This window comes from Oncorhynchus nerka, linkage group LG1 (assembly GCF_034236695.1).
Source record: "Oncorhynchus nerka isolate Pitt River linkage group LG1, Oner_Uvic_2.0, whole genome shotgun sequence".
NCBI lineage: Eukaryota > Metazoa > Chordata > Actinopteri > Salmoniformes > Salmonidae > Oncorhynchus > Oncorhynchus nerka.
Genome location: NC_088396.1, coordinates 13,318,248 through 13,334,721, shown reverse-complemented (window position 1 = coordinate 13,334,721; position 16,474 = coordinate 13,318,248).

The following is a 16,474-nucleotide window of genomic DNA, read 5'->3' as shown; positions in this document are numbered from 1 at the left end:
CACATATGCTGAACACTTGTTGGCAGCTTTTCCTTCACTCTGTGGCCCAACTCATCCCAAACCATCTCAATTGGGTTGAGGTCAGGTGATATTGGAGGCCGGGTCATCTGATGCAGCACTCCATCACTCCCCTTCTTGGCAAATAGCCCTTATACAGGCTGTAGGTGTGTTGGGCCATTGTCCTGTTGAAAAATAGATGATAGTCCCACTAAGTGCAAACCAGATGGGATGGCATAGCACTGCAAATCAAATCAAATCAAATGTTTTATATAGCCCTTCTTACATCCGCTGATATATCAAAGTGCTGTACAGAAACCCAGCCTAAACCCCCAAACAGCAAGCAATGCAGGTGTAGAAGCACGGTGGCTAGGAAAAACTCCCTAGAGACCTCCCCCAAAACCTAGGAAAAAACCTAGAGAGGAACCAGGCTATGAGGGGTGGCCAGTCCTCTTCTGGCTGTGCAGAGTCGAGATTATAATGATCAGCAGGGTCAAATAGTAGTAATCACGGTGAACAGGTCAGGGTTCCATAGCCACAGGCAGAACAGTTGAAACTGGAGCAGTAGCACGGCCAGGTGAACTGGGGACAACAAGGAGTCATCATGCCAGGTAGTCCTGAGGCATGGCCTTAGGGCTCAGGTCCTCCGAGAGATAGAGAGAGCATACTTAAATTCACACAGGACACCATATAAGACAGCAGAAATACTCCAGATATAACATGGAGGGAGACACTTTGGCCCCATCCGATGATACCCCTGGACAGGGCCAAACAGGCAGGATATAACCCCACCCACTTTGCCAAAGCACAGCCCCCACACCACAAGAGGGATATCTTCAACCACCAACTTACCATCCTGAGACAAGGCCGAGTATAGCCCACAAAGATCTCCGCACGGCACAACCCAAGGGGGGGCGCCAACCCAGACAGGAAGATCACGTCAGTGACTCAACCCACTCAAGTGATGCACCCCTCCTAGGGACGGCATGGAAGAGCACCAGTAAGCCAGTGACTCAGCTCCTGTAATAGGGTTAGAGGCAGAGAATCCCAGTGGAGAGAGGGGAACCGGCCAGGTAGAGACAGCAAGGGCGGTTCGTTGCTCCAGTGCCTTTCCTTCACACTCCTGGGCCAGACTACACTCAATCACAGGACCTACTGAAGAGATGAGTCTTCAATAAAGACTTAAAGATTGAGACTGAGTCTGCGTCTCTCACATTGGTAGGCAGACCATTCCATAAAAATGTGAGCGTAGCGTATGTGTAGGTATGTACGAAAGGACCAAATGGGAAAGATAGGTAGGAGCAAGCCAATGTAATGCTTTGTAGTTTAGCAGTAAAACCTTGAAATCAGCCCTTGCCTTAACAGGAAGCCAGTGTAGGGAGGCTAGCACTGGAGTAATATGATCAAATGTTTTGGTTCTAGTCAGGATTCTAGCAGCCGTATTTAGCACTAACTGAAGTTTATTTAGTGCTTTATCCGGGTAGCCAGAAAATAGAGCATTGCAGTAGTCTAACCTAGAAGTAACAAAAGCATGGATGAATTTTTCTGCATCATTTTTGGACAGAAAATGTCTGATTTTTGCAATGTTACGTAAATGGAAAAAAGCTGTCCTTGAAACGGTCTTGATATGTTCGTCAAAAGAGAGATCAGGGTCCAGAGTAAAGCCGAGGTCCTTCACAGTTGAGACAACTGTACAACCATCAAGATTAATTGTCAGATTCAACAGATCTCTTTGTTTCTTGGGACCTAGAACAAGCATCTCTGTTTTGCCTGAGTTTAAAAGTAGAAAGTTTGCAGCCATCCACTTCCTGATGTCTGAAACACAGGCTTCCAGCGAGGGCAATTTTGGGGCTTCACCATGTTTCATTGAAATGTACAGCTGTGTGTCATCCACATAGCAGTGAACGTTAACATTATGTTTTCGAATTACATCCCTAAGAGGTAAAATATATAGTGAAAACAATAGTGGTCCTGAAATGGAACCTTGAGGAATACCAAAATGTACAGTTGATTTGTCAGAGGACAAACCATCCACAGAGACAAACTGATATCTTTCCAGCCGATAAGATCTAAACCAGGCCAGAACTTGCCCGTGTAGACCAATTTGGGTTTGCAATCTCTCCAAAAGAATGTGGTGATCGATGGTATCAAAAGCAGCACTAAGGTCTAGGAGCACGAGGACAGATGCAGAGCCTCGGTCTGACACCATTAAAAGGTAATTTACCACCTTCACAAGTGCAGTCTCAGTGCTATGATGGGGTCTAAAACCAGACTGAAGCATTTTGTATACATTGTTTGTCTTCAGGAAGGCAGTGAGTTGCTGCGCAACAGATTTTTCAAAAAATGTTGAGAGGAATGGAAGATTCGATATCGGCCGATTGTTTTTTATATTTTCTGGGTCAGGGTTTGGCTTTTTCAAGAGAGGCTTTATTACTGCCACTTTTAGTGAGTTTGGTACACATCCAGTGGATAGAGAGCCGTTTATTATGTTCAACATAGGAGGGCCAAGCACAGGAAGCAGCTCTTTCAGTAGTTTAGTTGGAATAGGGTCCAGTATGCAGCTTGAAGGTTTAGAGGCCATGATTATTTTCATCATTGTGTCAAGAGATAGAGTACTAAAACACTTGAGTGGCTCCCTTGATCCTAGGTCCTTGCAGAGTTGTGCAGACTCGGGACAACTGAGCTTTGGAGGAATACACAGATTTAAAGAAGAGTCTGTAGTTTGCTTTCTAATGATTATGATCTTTTCCTCAAAGAAGTTCATGAATTTATTACTGCTGAAGTGAAAGCCATCCTCTCTTGGGGAATGCTGCTTTTTAGTTAGCTTTGCGATAGTATCAAAAATCAATTTTGGATTGTTCTTCGTCTCCTCAGTTAAGTTGGAAAAATAGGATGATCGAGCAGCAGTGAGGGCTCTTCGATACTGCACGGTACTGTCTTTCCAGCTAGTCGGAAAACATCCAGTTTGGTGTGGCACCATTTCCATTCCAATTTTCTTGAAGCTTGCTTCAGAGCTCGGGTATTTTCTATATACCAGGAAGCTAGTTTCTTATGACAAATGTTTTTAGTTTTTAGGGGTGCAACTGCATCTAGGGTATTGCGCAAGGTTAAATTGAGTTCCTCAGTTAGGTGGTTAACTGATTTTTTCCCTCTGATGTCCTTGGGTAGGCAGTGGGTGTCTGGAAGGGCATCAAGGAATCTTTGGGTTGTCTGAGAATTTATAGCATGACTTTTGATGCTTCTTGGCTGGGGTCTGAGCAGATTATTTGTTGTGATTGCAGACATAATAAAATGGTGGTCCGATAGTCCAGGATTATGAGGAAAAACATTAAGATCCACAACATTTATTCCATGGGACAAAACGAGGTCCAGAGTATGACTGTGGCAGTAGGTCCGGAGACATGTTGGACAAAACCCACAGAGTCGATGATGGCTCCAAAAGCCTTTTGGAGTGGGTCTGTGGACTTTTCCATGTGAATATTAAAGTCACTAAAAATTGGAATATTATCTGCTGACAAGGTCTGACAGGAATTCAGGGAACTCAGTGAGGAACGCTGTATATGGCCCAGGAGGCCTGTAAACAGTAGCTATAAAAAGTGAATGAGTAGGCTGCATAGATTTCATGACTAGAAGCTCAAAAGACAAAAACGTCAGTTTTTTTTTTGTAAATTGAAATTTGATATCGTAAATGTTAGCAACACCTCCGCCTTTGCGGGATGCGCAGGGGATATGGTTACTAGTGTAACCAGGAGGTGGGGCCTCATTGAACACAGTAAATTCATCAGGCTTAAGCCATGTTTCAGTCAGGCCAGTCACATCAAGATTATGATCAGTGATTAGTTAATTGACGTTAACTACCTTAGAAGTGAGGGATCTAACATTAAGTAGCCCTATTTTGAGATGTGAGGTATCACAATCTCTTTCAATAATGGCAGGAATGGAGGAGGTCTTTATTCTAGTGAGATTGCTAAGGCGAACACCGCCATGTTTAGTTTTGCCCAACCTAGGTCGAGGCACAGACACGGTCTCAATAGGGATAGCTGAGCTGACTGCACTAACTGTGCTAGTGGCAGACTCCACTAAGCTGGCAGGCTGGCTAACAGCTTGCTGCCTGGCCTGCACCCTATTTCATTGTGGAGCTAGTAGAGCCCTGTCTATGTTCGTAGATCAGATGAGAGCACCCCTCCAGCTAGGATGGAGTCCGTCAATCCTCAACAGGCCAGGTTTGGTCCTGTTTGTGGGTGAGTCCCAGAAAGAGGGCCAATTATCTATCAATTCTATCTTTTGGGAGGGACAGAAAACAGTTTTCAACCAGCGATTGAGGTGTGAGACTCTGATGTAGAGCTCATCACTCCCCCTAACTTGGAGGGGGCCAGAGACAATTACTCAATGCCGACACATTTTTCTAGCTGATTTACACGCTGAAGCTATGTTGAGCTTGGTGACCTCTGACTGTTTCATCCTAACATTTTTGGTGCCGACGTGGATGACAATGTCCCTATACTCTCTACACTCGCCAGTTTTAGCTTTAGCCAGCACCATCTTCAGATTAGCCTTAACGTCGGTAGCCCTGCCCCCGGGTAAACAGTGTATGTCGCTGGATGATTTGTTTTAAGTCTAATACTGCGGGTAATGGAGTCACCAATGACTAGGGTTTTCAATTTGTTAGAGCTAATGGTGGGAGGCTTCGGCATCTCAGACCCCGTAACGGGAGGAGTAGAGACCAGAGAAGGCTCGGCCTCTGACTCGCTGCCCAATGGGGAGAACCCGTTGAAAGTTTCTGTCATGAATGACCGTGCGACGGGTTTTATTCTACTATCTGTACTTACTGGTGGCACAGACGCTGTTTCATCCTTTCCTACACTGAAATAACCCTTGCCTAACGATTGCGTCTGAAGCTGGGCTTGCAGCACAGCTATCCTCGCCGTAAGTCGATCGTTCTCCTGTATATTATGAGTACAGCGACTGCAATTAGAAGGCATCATGTTAATGTTACTACTTAGCTTCGGCTGTTGGAGGTCATGATGACCCATGTCCAGACAAAGCGTCCGGAGTGAAAAAGTTGAAAGAAAAAAAGATGAGTGAGGGGAAAAACAAAAAATATAAACGTAATTAAAAAGTAAAAACCGTAAAGTTGTCAGGTAGCAAAGTAAGGTTAGCAACACAACGCACAGCGGCACGTTAACAAGTCTGCTGCAGAATGCTTTGGTAGCCATGCTGGATAAGTGTGCCTTGAATTCTAAATAAATCACAGACAGTGTCACCAGCAAAGCACCACCACACCTCCTCCTCCATGATTCACAGTGGGAACCACACATGCAGAAATCATCCGTTCACCTAGTCTTGTCTCACCAAGATACGGTGGTTGGAACCAAACATCTCAATGTCCATTGCTCGTGTTTCTTGGCCCAAGCAAGTCTCTTCTTATTATTGGTGTCCTTTAGTAGTGGTTTCTTTGCCGCAATTCGACCATGAAGGCCTGATTCATGCAGTCTCCTCTGAACAGTTGATGTTGAGATGGGTCTGTTACTCGTGAACTCTGTGAAGCATTTATTTGGGCTGCAATTTCTGAGGCTGGTAACTCTACAGCAGAGGTACCTCTGGGTCTTCCTTTCCTGTAGCAATCCTCATGAAAGCTAGTGTAATCATAGAGCTTAATGGTTTTTGCGACTGAAATTTTCCGCATTGACTGACCTTCATGTCTTAAAGTAATGATGGACTGTTGTTTCTCTTTGCTTATTTGAGCTGTTCATGCCATAATATGGACATGGTATTTTTGCTGTCTTCTTTATACCACCCCTACCTTGTGTCACGTTCGTTCTGACCTTTATTTCCTTTGTTTTGCCATTATTTAGTATGGTCAGGGCGTGAGTTGGGTGGGCAGTCTGTTTGTTTTTCTATGTTTTGGGGTATTTCTATGTTTCGGCCTAGTATGGTTCTCAATCAGAGGCAGGTGTCATTAGTTGTCTCTGATTGAGAATCATACTTAGGTAGCCTGGGTTTCACTGTGTGTTTGTGGGTGATTGTTCCTGTCTCTTTCTTTGCACAAGATAGGACTGTTTAGGTTTTCCATGTTTATTGTTTTGTAGTGTTCATGTGTACATTTACGTATTAAAAGAACCATGGACACTTACCATGCCGCATATTGGTCCTCTGATCCTTTTCGCCTCTCCTCTTCGGAAGAAGAGGAGGAAATCCCTGACACCTTGTCACAACACAACTGATTTGCTCAAACACATTAAGAAGGAAAGAAATTCCAAAAATTAACTTGTAACAAGGCACACTTGTTAACCGAAATGCACTCCAGGTGACTACTTCATGAACCTAGTTGAGAGAATGCCTAGAGGGTGCAAAGCTGTCATCAAGGCAAAGGTTGGCTACTTTGGCTACTTTCAAATGTGTTTTTTTAACACCTTTTCGGTTTCTTCCCCATGTCAGCATTAATGTCATTGTTTTTCATGTCCAGATGCTGCCTTGTCCTGTTTCATGTATGTTTATTAATTAAATGTTCACTCCCTGTACTTGCTTCTCGTCTCCAAGAATCTGTCCTTAAAATGTCTTGTGGATCAAATCCCGTTAGCGGGATCGATTTGACAACATCCAGTGAAATGGCAGAGCGTAAAAAAATATATATATATATATATATATATTTTACTTTCATACATTCAGAAGTGCAATACACCAAATTAAAGCTTAACTTCTTGTTAATGTCAGATTTCAAAAAGGCTTTACGGCGAAATCAAACCACGCGATTATCTGAGGACAGCACCCCATCAAACAAACACATGACAATCATATTTCAACCCGCCAGGCGCGACGGAAAACTCAGAAATAACGATATAATTCATGCCTTACCTTTGAAGAGCTTCTTCTGTTGGCACTCCAATATGTCTCATAAACATCACAAATGGTCCTTTTGTTCGATTAATTCCGTCGTTATATCCCCAAAATGTCCATTTATTTGGCTTGTTTGGTTCAGAAAAACACTGGTTCCAACTCGCCCAATATGACAGCACATTATCTAATAAATTACCTGTAATCTTGGTCCAAACTTTTCAAACAACATTCCTAATACAACTTGAGGTATTTTATACCGTAAATAATCGATAAACGGTGTTCAATAGCGGATAAAATGAAAGGCTCCTATGCCTCAGTCGGCTCGATGGGCTTCTACAATAGGTGGGATGCCGGATGGTGCCCCTAGAGAGGGAGGGGGGGGGGTACTGTCACGCCTGCTCCCGCTCCCTCTCCCTGCCAGGCTGCCCATCATTACAGACACCTGTCACATTCATTACGCACATCAGCGCTTAATTAAACTCACCTGTACTCCTTCACGTTTTGATTACCTTCCCTATATCTGTCTGTTCCCCTGTTTCTTCCCCGTGTCAGCATGAATGTTATGTTTTTCATCGCTGTCCTGTCCTATTTCATGTCTGTTTATTAATGAAATGTTCGCTCCCTGTACTTGCTTCTCGTCTCCAAGCGTCTGTCCTTACAGAAATGTTCATAGTGACGTACAGTCAGTGGCAACCTGTCATTCAGGATAGGTGGGGCAGTAATATGTTGGATTTGTCACAAACATAACATTTATATTCAGGACAGAAAGTTAATTTCTTTGCCAGATTTTTTGCAGTATTACTGCCATGTTGCAAACAGGATGCATGTTTTGGAATATTTTTATTCTGTACAGGCTTACTTCTTTTCGCTCTGTCAATTAGGTTAGTATTGTGGAGTAACTACAATGTTGTTGATCCATCCTCAGTTTTCTCCTCTCACAGCCATTAAACTCTGAGTCTATGCAACTTATTATGTGACTTGTCAAGCACATTTTTACTCCTGAACTTATTTAGACTTGCCATAACAAAGGGGTTAAATTCGTATTGACTCAAGACATTTCAGCTTTTAATTTTTAATCCATTTGTAAACATTTCAAAAAATATAATTCCACTTTGACATTATTGGGTAAGTCAGTGACAAAAAAAAGATCTCAATTTAATCCAAATTTCAATTCAGACTGTAACACAAAATGCAGAAAAACTAAAGGGGTGTGAATACTTTCTCAAGGCACTGTAGAATACACAACCAAAGAAGCCAGGTGTGCCAGATATATAAAGAGGAGAATTGTGGTAAGAATGTGCACGAAAAGCTGTCCAAATGGCTAATTTCTGAAGATGCTATGATCAATTATTGTGAAATTTCATCTTTAAACATGTAAAATGTACATGCACACGTGTATACTCATGGATATGAGCTGACTAAAAATCTATACAATGATGTTCAGCCCGACTTTAATGTAGGATAAGACGGATCCCTTTGAGCAAAGTTATATTCTATAAATCAGCTAGTTCTTTCAGTTCAGTCTGGATTTTAAATCATTGTTGCCGCGATGTGAATATGTCCATGAACAGAGTACCTGATCTTAATCATTCTAAATGCATATGCTCATATTTTCCACAAGAGGGCAGCATACAACTTTTCATAAATCAGGACGTTCAACATTGATAGTCTACTCTGCTCTCCAAAAGAGTATAACATGTTGCATTACAAAAAAGTTAACATTTGAAAGAGCGTCTTCATCCAATCTAACCTTACTGTTCAGACATGCCAAACGGTAAGATTGTCATAGATGAATATTGTTGAATCAAAAAACCCAACTAAATATTATAAAACCCAACTAAATAGGTTAAAATTATGCCTTTAAAAATGAAACAGAATCACACAAAAACAAGTAGCTGTGACAGAGTGTGTACTTTAACATCAAGCTGCCTCAAGGCACCTACAGGCTCCTGCCCTCTGGGCCATTCTGGCTTGGACAAGGGCTTACTTACTAACTTACTTACTTATGCTTATCAAAAAAACTAGATCTAATTAAACATAAACAAAAACAAGCATATATCGACATTATAAGGGACATAGAACCAGTTATGCATTTAGGTAAGTAGGTTGAGAACGTTGGAGTGTGAGGTAACATTCTTTTAAAGATAGCAATAATAAATTGTTCTCTGAGGCAAATTTTTTTTTTTATTATAACGAAATCAGGTTGAATTACAATTTGATCACCGTGCCAGGAGTGAATGGATATGAGGCAGCTCAAATTAAAACGATAATGGAGCTTCCAGTGGACTGTTCCAACAACTGATGTCTGAATAGGGGCTGTTCCAACAACTGATGTCTGAATAGGGGCTGTTCCAACAACTGATGTCTGAATAGGGGCTGTTCCAAACAACTGGTGTCTGAATAGGGGCTGTTCCAACAACTGATGTCTGAATAGGGGCTGTTCCAACAACTGGTGTCTGAATAGGGGCTGTTCCAACAACTGATGTCTGAATAGGGGCTGTTCCAACAACTGATGTCTGAATAGGGGCTGTGCACATTTTAACAAACAGATCTTTTGTCTGGTCTTGGAATATGAGTTATTAAGTAATTACGCAGCTCATTTTCGTTCAATAAAGGGTACCTGGTGAATTAGATTGCCTCAAATGAGAGTTCCTCACCATTCCTGGAACACCTTAAATGATGCAGCATGAATTTCCAATCAGTATGGATGACCTTTCTGTAACTAATGCCATGCTGAGGTCTGATATTACAGTATCTTAGGGGACAATTTACAGTAGAGGAAAACTCCAAGTGAATCCAGGGTGTTGATTAAAGACGCTTACTGTAGGCTAGCCATATTACTGAACAATTACAGTATTTTCCCCTTGCAAAGGAATGGCCCTGGCCAGGATATGTTTGACCATAAATGTTCAATTACTGTTATTTGAGATGTAGCAGTTTCCCCTCTGTACATACAGTGTACTGTAGCTGTAAGCTCGTTTCTCCTCAACATATTCTACTCACGTGCAAGATAATGTCAGTTAAAAGATGGATTTCACATAATCAAATTTTTGGGTGAACGTGAATGTGGAAAGATAGCTTAAGGAAAGAGACTGACGTAAATGTGGCTGCTTAATTGAAGCATAACATCATTTGAGAGGGTAGAGAAGGGCTTTATGTGTTGGCAGTCCTCCAGAGAAGCTCTGCTGTGCAGACAGACAACCCACAAAGAGAGACCCCCGGTGTGGGTCGTGTCAAGCAGACAGAGCTGGAGGAGAGGGGCTTGTCTGTGCCTGCCGAATACAGTGTGATGCACTTACGTGATAAAGGCACAAAGAGAGCTGTATGATGTAAGGGGATACGCTTTCACCTGGTTGTTGCTTCCTATTGTATCAAACTGCAGTAACAAGCTACATTTCAATGCTGCCAGCCGCTGAGTTTCCCGCAGTTCAAATGACTTGAAAATAGTTGGCATTACAGTTGTTTCATTCGGGTTCCCAAGCCTCCATATTTGCAGGACAGATGTGAAGTCTGGCCAATGTGTTATGAAGAGATGCTTTAGAACTATGGGAAGTCAATTTACATAGGGAAAAAAAGGCAGGCAGGGATCCATTGGGGTACAGCAGTTTCCATGGAAACGTCTGATCAAGCAGACCGGATGGAGCTAGCAGCAATGAGGTAATCACTCCATTGAGGCCTGCCAACAGTTTGACAACAGTGGTAATGAGCGGGTTCCCTTCTAAGCATCCCAAAAGGATGCTAACCGTTTTGAGCTATTCCATATCCTGTGACAGCCGTATCTAGAAATCTCCCAAAGAGAAAAAGACAGAAAACTAACAGTTGCTTTCATCCACAATGAGTATGTCCAGCTGGTTTTTATAATGGCTGGTTTAGTGAGTGGCAGCACGAAATAATACTCCTAACCTATCTGTGTAACGTCATACCTGTTCTATCGGCTGTGTTCTAATGCTACTGTAGATAAATAACAATGTGTGTGCTTTTATAGGTGGTGCCTTTATAAGTGGTTTCATATGAATACAGTTTAAATATTATATTCTCAATATATTCCATGTAAAACACTTCCTTGCTCCACCTATCTTTCTCTCTGATCATATGCCCTTTTTGTCTTCTCTTTGTCTCCTACCGTAATGGTTTTGAGGCAAGATTTTCATTGTGCAAAACAAGTTAATTATTTATGATGGAAAATTGGTACTTTGGAAAACAGCTCAAGGATGGTACCTTTAGCATTCCATTGAAAATGGAGGAGCTATGCCCCTGGGTAAATGATCAACAATCTGGGGTTATTAGAGGCCTGGAAAGCGATTTCCATCCGATAAATAGGGGCACTTATAGCTGGATCAGCTCAGTGTGAAACTATTACAAGACCATTTGGAAATGATAAAAGGTTTTAAAGTGAATTCTCAAACTAGAAGGATTCACATCTGTTCCGTGATTATTTGCTGGAGTCCAATTAAGCCAGTGATGCAGACAGAAGCGAGACGTCCTACGTAAGCACGTGCCTTTTGTTTCATCATGATACTCTTTCTTTAATATTACATTCTTAATTTGCTGAATGGTCATCCATCTGAATCATGTAAAAAAAAAAAAAAATCTAAAAACCAAAATATTGTTCAAACTGAATTCAATTGGCTGTCACCAAGCATTTAAATTCATGCTTATGTTTTCTAAGTGCTGTGTATTTCTAGGGTGTGAGTCCTGGATGGGTGCCACCAGCCAACTAATGTTGTTACATAGTGTTACACTGGAGATAATAGAAGGATGTGTAAGCTTAGAGTGAGGGGCCTGCAGTCCCAGCGTGGACAGTGACAGTAGACAACGCCAGCAGTTCACCGTAGGGCATTGCCCTATTTGTTGGTTGACATCAGGGTGAATTATCACTCTTGGCCTACAGTGTACCCTGCCTGCCTGCGTACTGCTCTATTCTCACGGGACCCAGCAGCAGTTTCCTACAGATAGAGGCACTAGGGACACATGGTGCCACATTTATCACCCTGCAAATTAATGGAAAAATAGGAAGTGAGGCGAGGTCTCAAAGCAAGCTGTGGACTGAGCAGGATAATTGGGAGGTTTTCACCGCAGCATGCATTCTCATTATGCCTTAGTGATGCATCATCTACTACTGTACCACCTCAATCTAACTCAATTAGGACTTGACAATCGATGAATGAGCTCATCGTTTTCTTTTTGAAAGCAGATATGTCCTTAAAACTCCGTTCACACAGTATATAACTTTAAAATGTTGCCCAAGATGTTTCCAACAGTTTGGATATTCCCTGTGACTGGTAGAGTTCTTCAGTGTTTTCTCTTGTGTTGAATGTGCTCTGGGTTTGATTTGTGTTTGTCTGCTTGCTTCAGGTAATGAGCTGATTGAGCACACCTGTTCCCCTCCCTATAATTGAGGAGCTTAACGGTGCGCGTTGGGCGAAAGTCGAGCCATATCAAGTTGCTGTAAGGTTGAGTTGTATTGTTGATGGCCAAAGCTATAATACTGTATATCACTTTTGAGTGACCTGACCAAATTCACAGAGAAATGTGTGTTATATACTGTCATCAGTCTAAGAATCGGTAGATCTGTTCTATTTGATTTATGTCTATGCTTCCCGTTCTTAAGTTTCTGTTTGGGTGTTTTACTTTCAGTTTTGTATAACAGCTGAAAATACAATATTTTTCGTTATGGAAAATATATTTCACAGCCGTTTAGATGGTACAATAATTCTCTATAGGGAGGACGTAGATGTACTGTCATTGTGGTGCCAGGACAACATCTCCCTCAATGTCAGCAAACAAATGAGTTGATTCTTGATTTCAGGAAGCAGAGGAGGGAACATGCCCAATCCACATCAACGGGACTGCAATCGAGAGAGTCAGCAGTTTTAAGTTCCTCTGCGTCCACATCAGAGGACTTGACATGGAACAACAACACCACCACTCGTCTCAAGAGGGCTTAACAGGGTCGCTACTTCCTAAGGCAGCTGAAGAAATTTGGCATACCACCCCGGGTCCTCTCCAAACACTACCGCTGCACCATTGAGAGCATCCTGACCGCTTGCATCATGGCCTGGTATGGGAACTGCTCCATCCACGACTGCAATGCCATTCAGCAGGTAGTGCCGGCCGAGTACATCATCGGGCTCCCACCCATCCAAGACATCTACTCGAAGGCCCGCAACATCATCAAGGACCCCACACACCCCAGCCACAAGCTATTCTCTCCCTTGCAGACGTATCGGAGCATGAGGTCTGATACCAACAGGCTCAGAGACAGTTTCTATCTACAAGCCATCAGACTGTTGAACACCTGAACTGGACTGACCACCTGCTCTGATTCTCTGCACCTTAGAACACATGCACTCACTCACGTGCACACCCACGTATACATTCACAACTGCTGCTACCAGACTCTTATCATGATTGCTAAATACTGCACAATTTTAACACTTGCCCCCCAATACCCCCTTCCCCCACACGATGAAGTGTGCCTTCCTGTATTACGGTAAAATGTTTATTCTATTCTACTGAGACATTTACTATGTTCCTATTCTTTTCTTATTGTTGCATTGTCGAAGGAACCTGCAAATAAGCATTTCTTTGGAATTTTCAGCCCTGTTTACATGTATATCCTACTACTAGTCAAGTTTTGTGTATAAACCCACCTCAACCGTTCCTGTACCCCGGCACATTGAATGAGGTACTGGCACTGACCTGTATATACAGTTGAAGTCAGAAGTTTACGTGCACTTCGGTTGGAGTCATTAAAACTCATTTTTCAACCACTCCACAAATTTCTTGTTAATTAACAAACTATAGTTTTGGCAAGTCAGTTAGGACATCTGCTTTGTGCATGACACAAGTAATTTTCCAACAATTGTTTACAGATGGATTATTTCATCATAATTCACTGTATCAAAATTCCAGTGGGTCAGAAGTTTTCATACACTAAGTTGACTGTGCCTTTAAACAGCTTGGAAAATTCCAGAAAATTATGTCATGGCTTTATAAGCTTCTGATAGGCTTACCTGAGGATATATTACAAGGCCTACCTTCAAACTCAGTGCCTCTTTGCTTGACATCATGGGAAAATCAAAAGAAATCGGCCAAGAACTCAGAATAAAAATTGTAGACCTCTACAAGTCTGGTTCATCCTTGGGAGCAATTTCCAAATGCCTGAAAGTGCCATATTTATCTGTACAAACAATAGTACACAAATATAAACACCATGGGACCATGCAGCCGTTATACCGCTCAGGAAGGAGACGCTTTCTGTCTCCTAGAGATGAACGCACTTTGGTGCGAGAAATGCAAATCAATCCCAGAACAACAGCAAAGGACCTTGTGAAGACGCTGGAGGAAACGGGTACAATTTTTTTAAAGAATGTGATGAAATAAATAAAAGCTGAAAGAAATCATTCTCTCGACTATTATTTTGACATTTCACATTCTTAAAATAAAGTGGTGATCCTAACTGACCTAAGACAGGGACTTTTTACTCTGATTAAATGTCAGGAATGGTGAAAAACTGAGTTTAAATGTATTTGACTAAGGTGTATGTAAACTTCCGACTTCAAATGTGCTTGAATTCTCATGTTTCTAACTCTCATCATAGGTCTTGTTCGTTGTTTTTATTTTATTCTATTATCTTTATTGTAATTATCACGGCATTGCTGGGAAAGAGCTCTCAAGGTAAGAATGTCACTGTACTGTGTTACACCTGTTGTATCCTGCGCAGGTGGCTAAACTTTGAAACTTTGAAACTTGTATAATACAACTAGCCGCAACTTGGCTTCTCTCAGCAAGATTCTTGTGCAACAGGCAACAATTTGCGGTACGGCCTTCAACACCTAACCCGGGATTGAGTCATTGAAACTGTAATCACTCATTTATAACACTGTAATAAACTATATATATTTTTAACTCTGTTTAGTGTGATCTGTTTCCATGGCCTTGTATCTAGTTGTAGTCCTGGTTGACACTGCTCTTTCCGACAAGAATCCTTTGTTACAACTGGCATAGTATCAGCTACAGGAATAGTATTTTGTGTAAACCCTGCTACACGTTACACGCTCAACCTCAACCTCTAGGAGATTAGAGGATGCTTTTAGTCACATGAAAATGGCCACAGGTGTGAGTCAGCTCTTGTTGTTCATTCTGTTTTTCTTTTTATCTCATTCATTGCAGATGGTTTTGGCTGCTTGCAGGATGCGGGGTATAAGCACTGCACTCTATTTTGTGTTTTGCGCCGGTGGATTATTCTCCAAGATGGGACAGTAATGGTTTATATGGACAATGAGTAAGCCCTCTGCTGTACTGTGTTACCAGGGTCGCCCTAATCAGTGGAGATTGTGTGTGTGTGTGTGTGTGTGTGTGTGTGTGTGTGTGTGTGTGTGAGAGAGAGAGAGAGAGAGAGACAGGAGAGCGGCAGGGGCGGGCACTGCAGGGGACAGAGATGCAGTCCCTGCCTGCCGTGAGAGCTGGATTAGGCACTGGCTGCTGTTTTCAAATTGCTCTAAATTCTCTGAGATTAAGGGGAAAAATGAATGAACAGTGACAGTCTGTCATGGGGGGAAATGCTTAATATCAAAGCAGCCATGCAATATCCAGAACACATCCATAAAAACCAATATACAGTATACATGGGATCCTGTTTGAAGATCTACAAATATAAATGCAACAAGCATGAACAGTGCTGGGTACAGCCTTTACTTTATTATCAGGAGGTTTACATTGCTTTGCTCACTTTCAAGGTTTAAAGAGCACCCTTTGGGCTGACGATCAATGTCCTTAGCTGAATGATGCCCAACCATATTCCTATGCAGCCTTCCACTACAGGCTGTTAGTGGGGCTTTTAATGCCAGTCTTAATGTCAGACTACTCCAGACTGCATAGCGAACCACATGGGAACAATAGATCAGAGTAACCACAACCCTGCAATGTCATAGTCGAGGACCTAGGGATGTGTGTGCAGCATCACACAAGGGAGAATAGTCATGTCATTTCGCTTACTGGCAGTATCTGTTTGTCAATGTTAGAAGCCCCAATACCTCTACTCCCGTAGTACTCTTAGTCTCTGACATCTCTCAAGCAGTATAGACAGTACAGACAGTACATTTTCTTCTGCAATGCATCATATCCTTTTAATGACAGTTACTTAGTTAATGGGGCAATCTGGGATTTAAAAATCCCAGATTACCCCATTTATATACGACTAATTAGGACTTCAGTAACCATCAGTCATTAGAGACATCAAACCACCGCTGGTATGTAGGTGCTCTTACCATGTCATGGTTTGCAATCAAAGTGAGCGCCAGCCATCATAGGCACTGCTGGAGCTATTTCCAGTCTTTCACACTCAGGATGCTGACTGCTGAGAGGTGAGGGACCAGATTGGAGGATCTGCAATGTCCATACCCAAGGGCAGTAGGACCTTGGTGGGAGACTGCTTACCTTGTGTGGAACACTCAAACGAGATCAGTAAATATCCCCCCTCACCCACCCGTCGGTTCTCCTCTGCCGTGAACACTCAGCATATTTGATCATATAAATCAAACTCACCCGTGACTAAGATATGTGCATTAGTCATATTCTTGCACCATCTCTAGAGTAAATACAAGTTGTTTTGTAGTGTCTTGTACTGTTCTAAGAA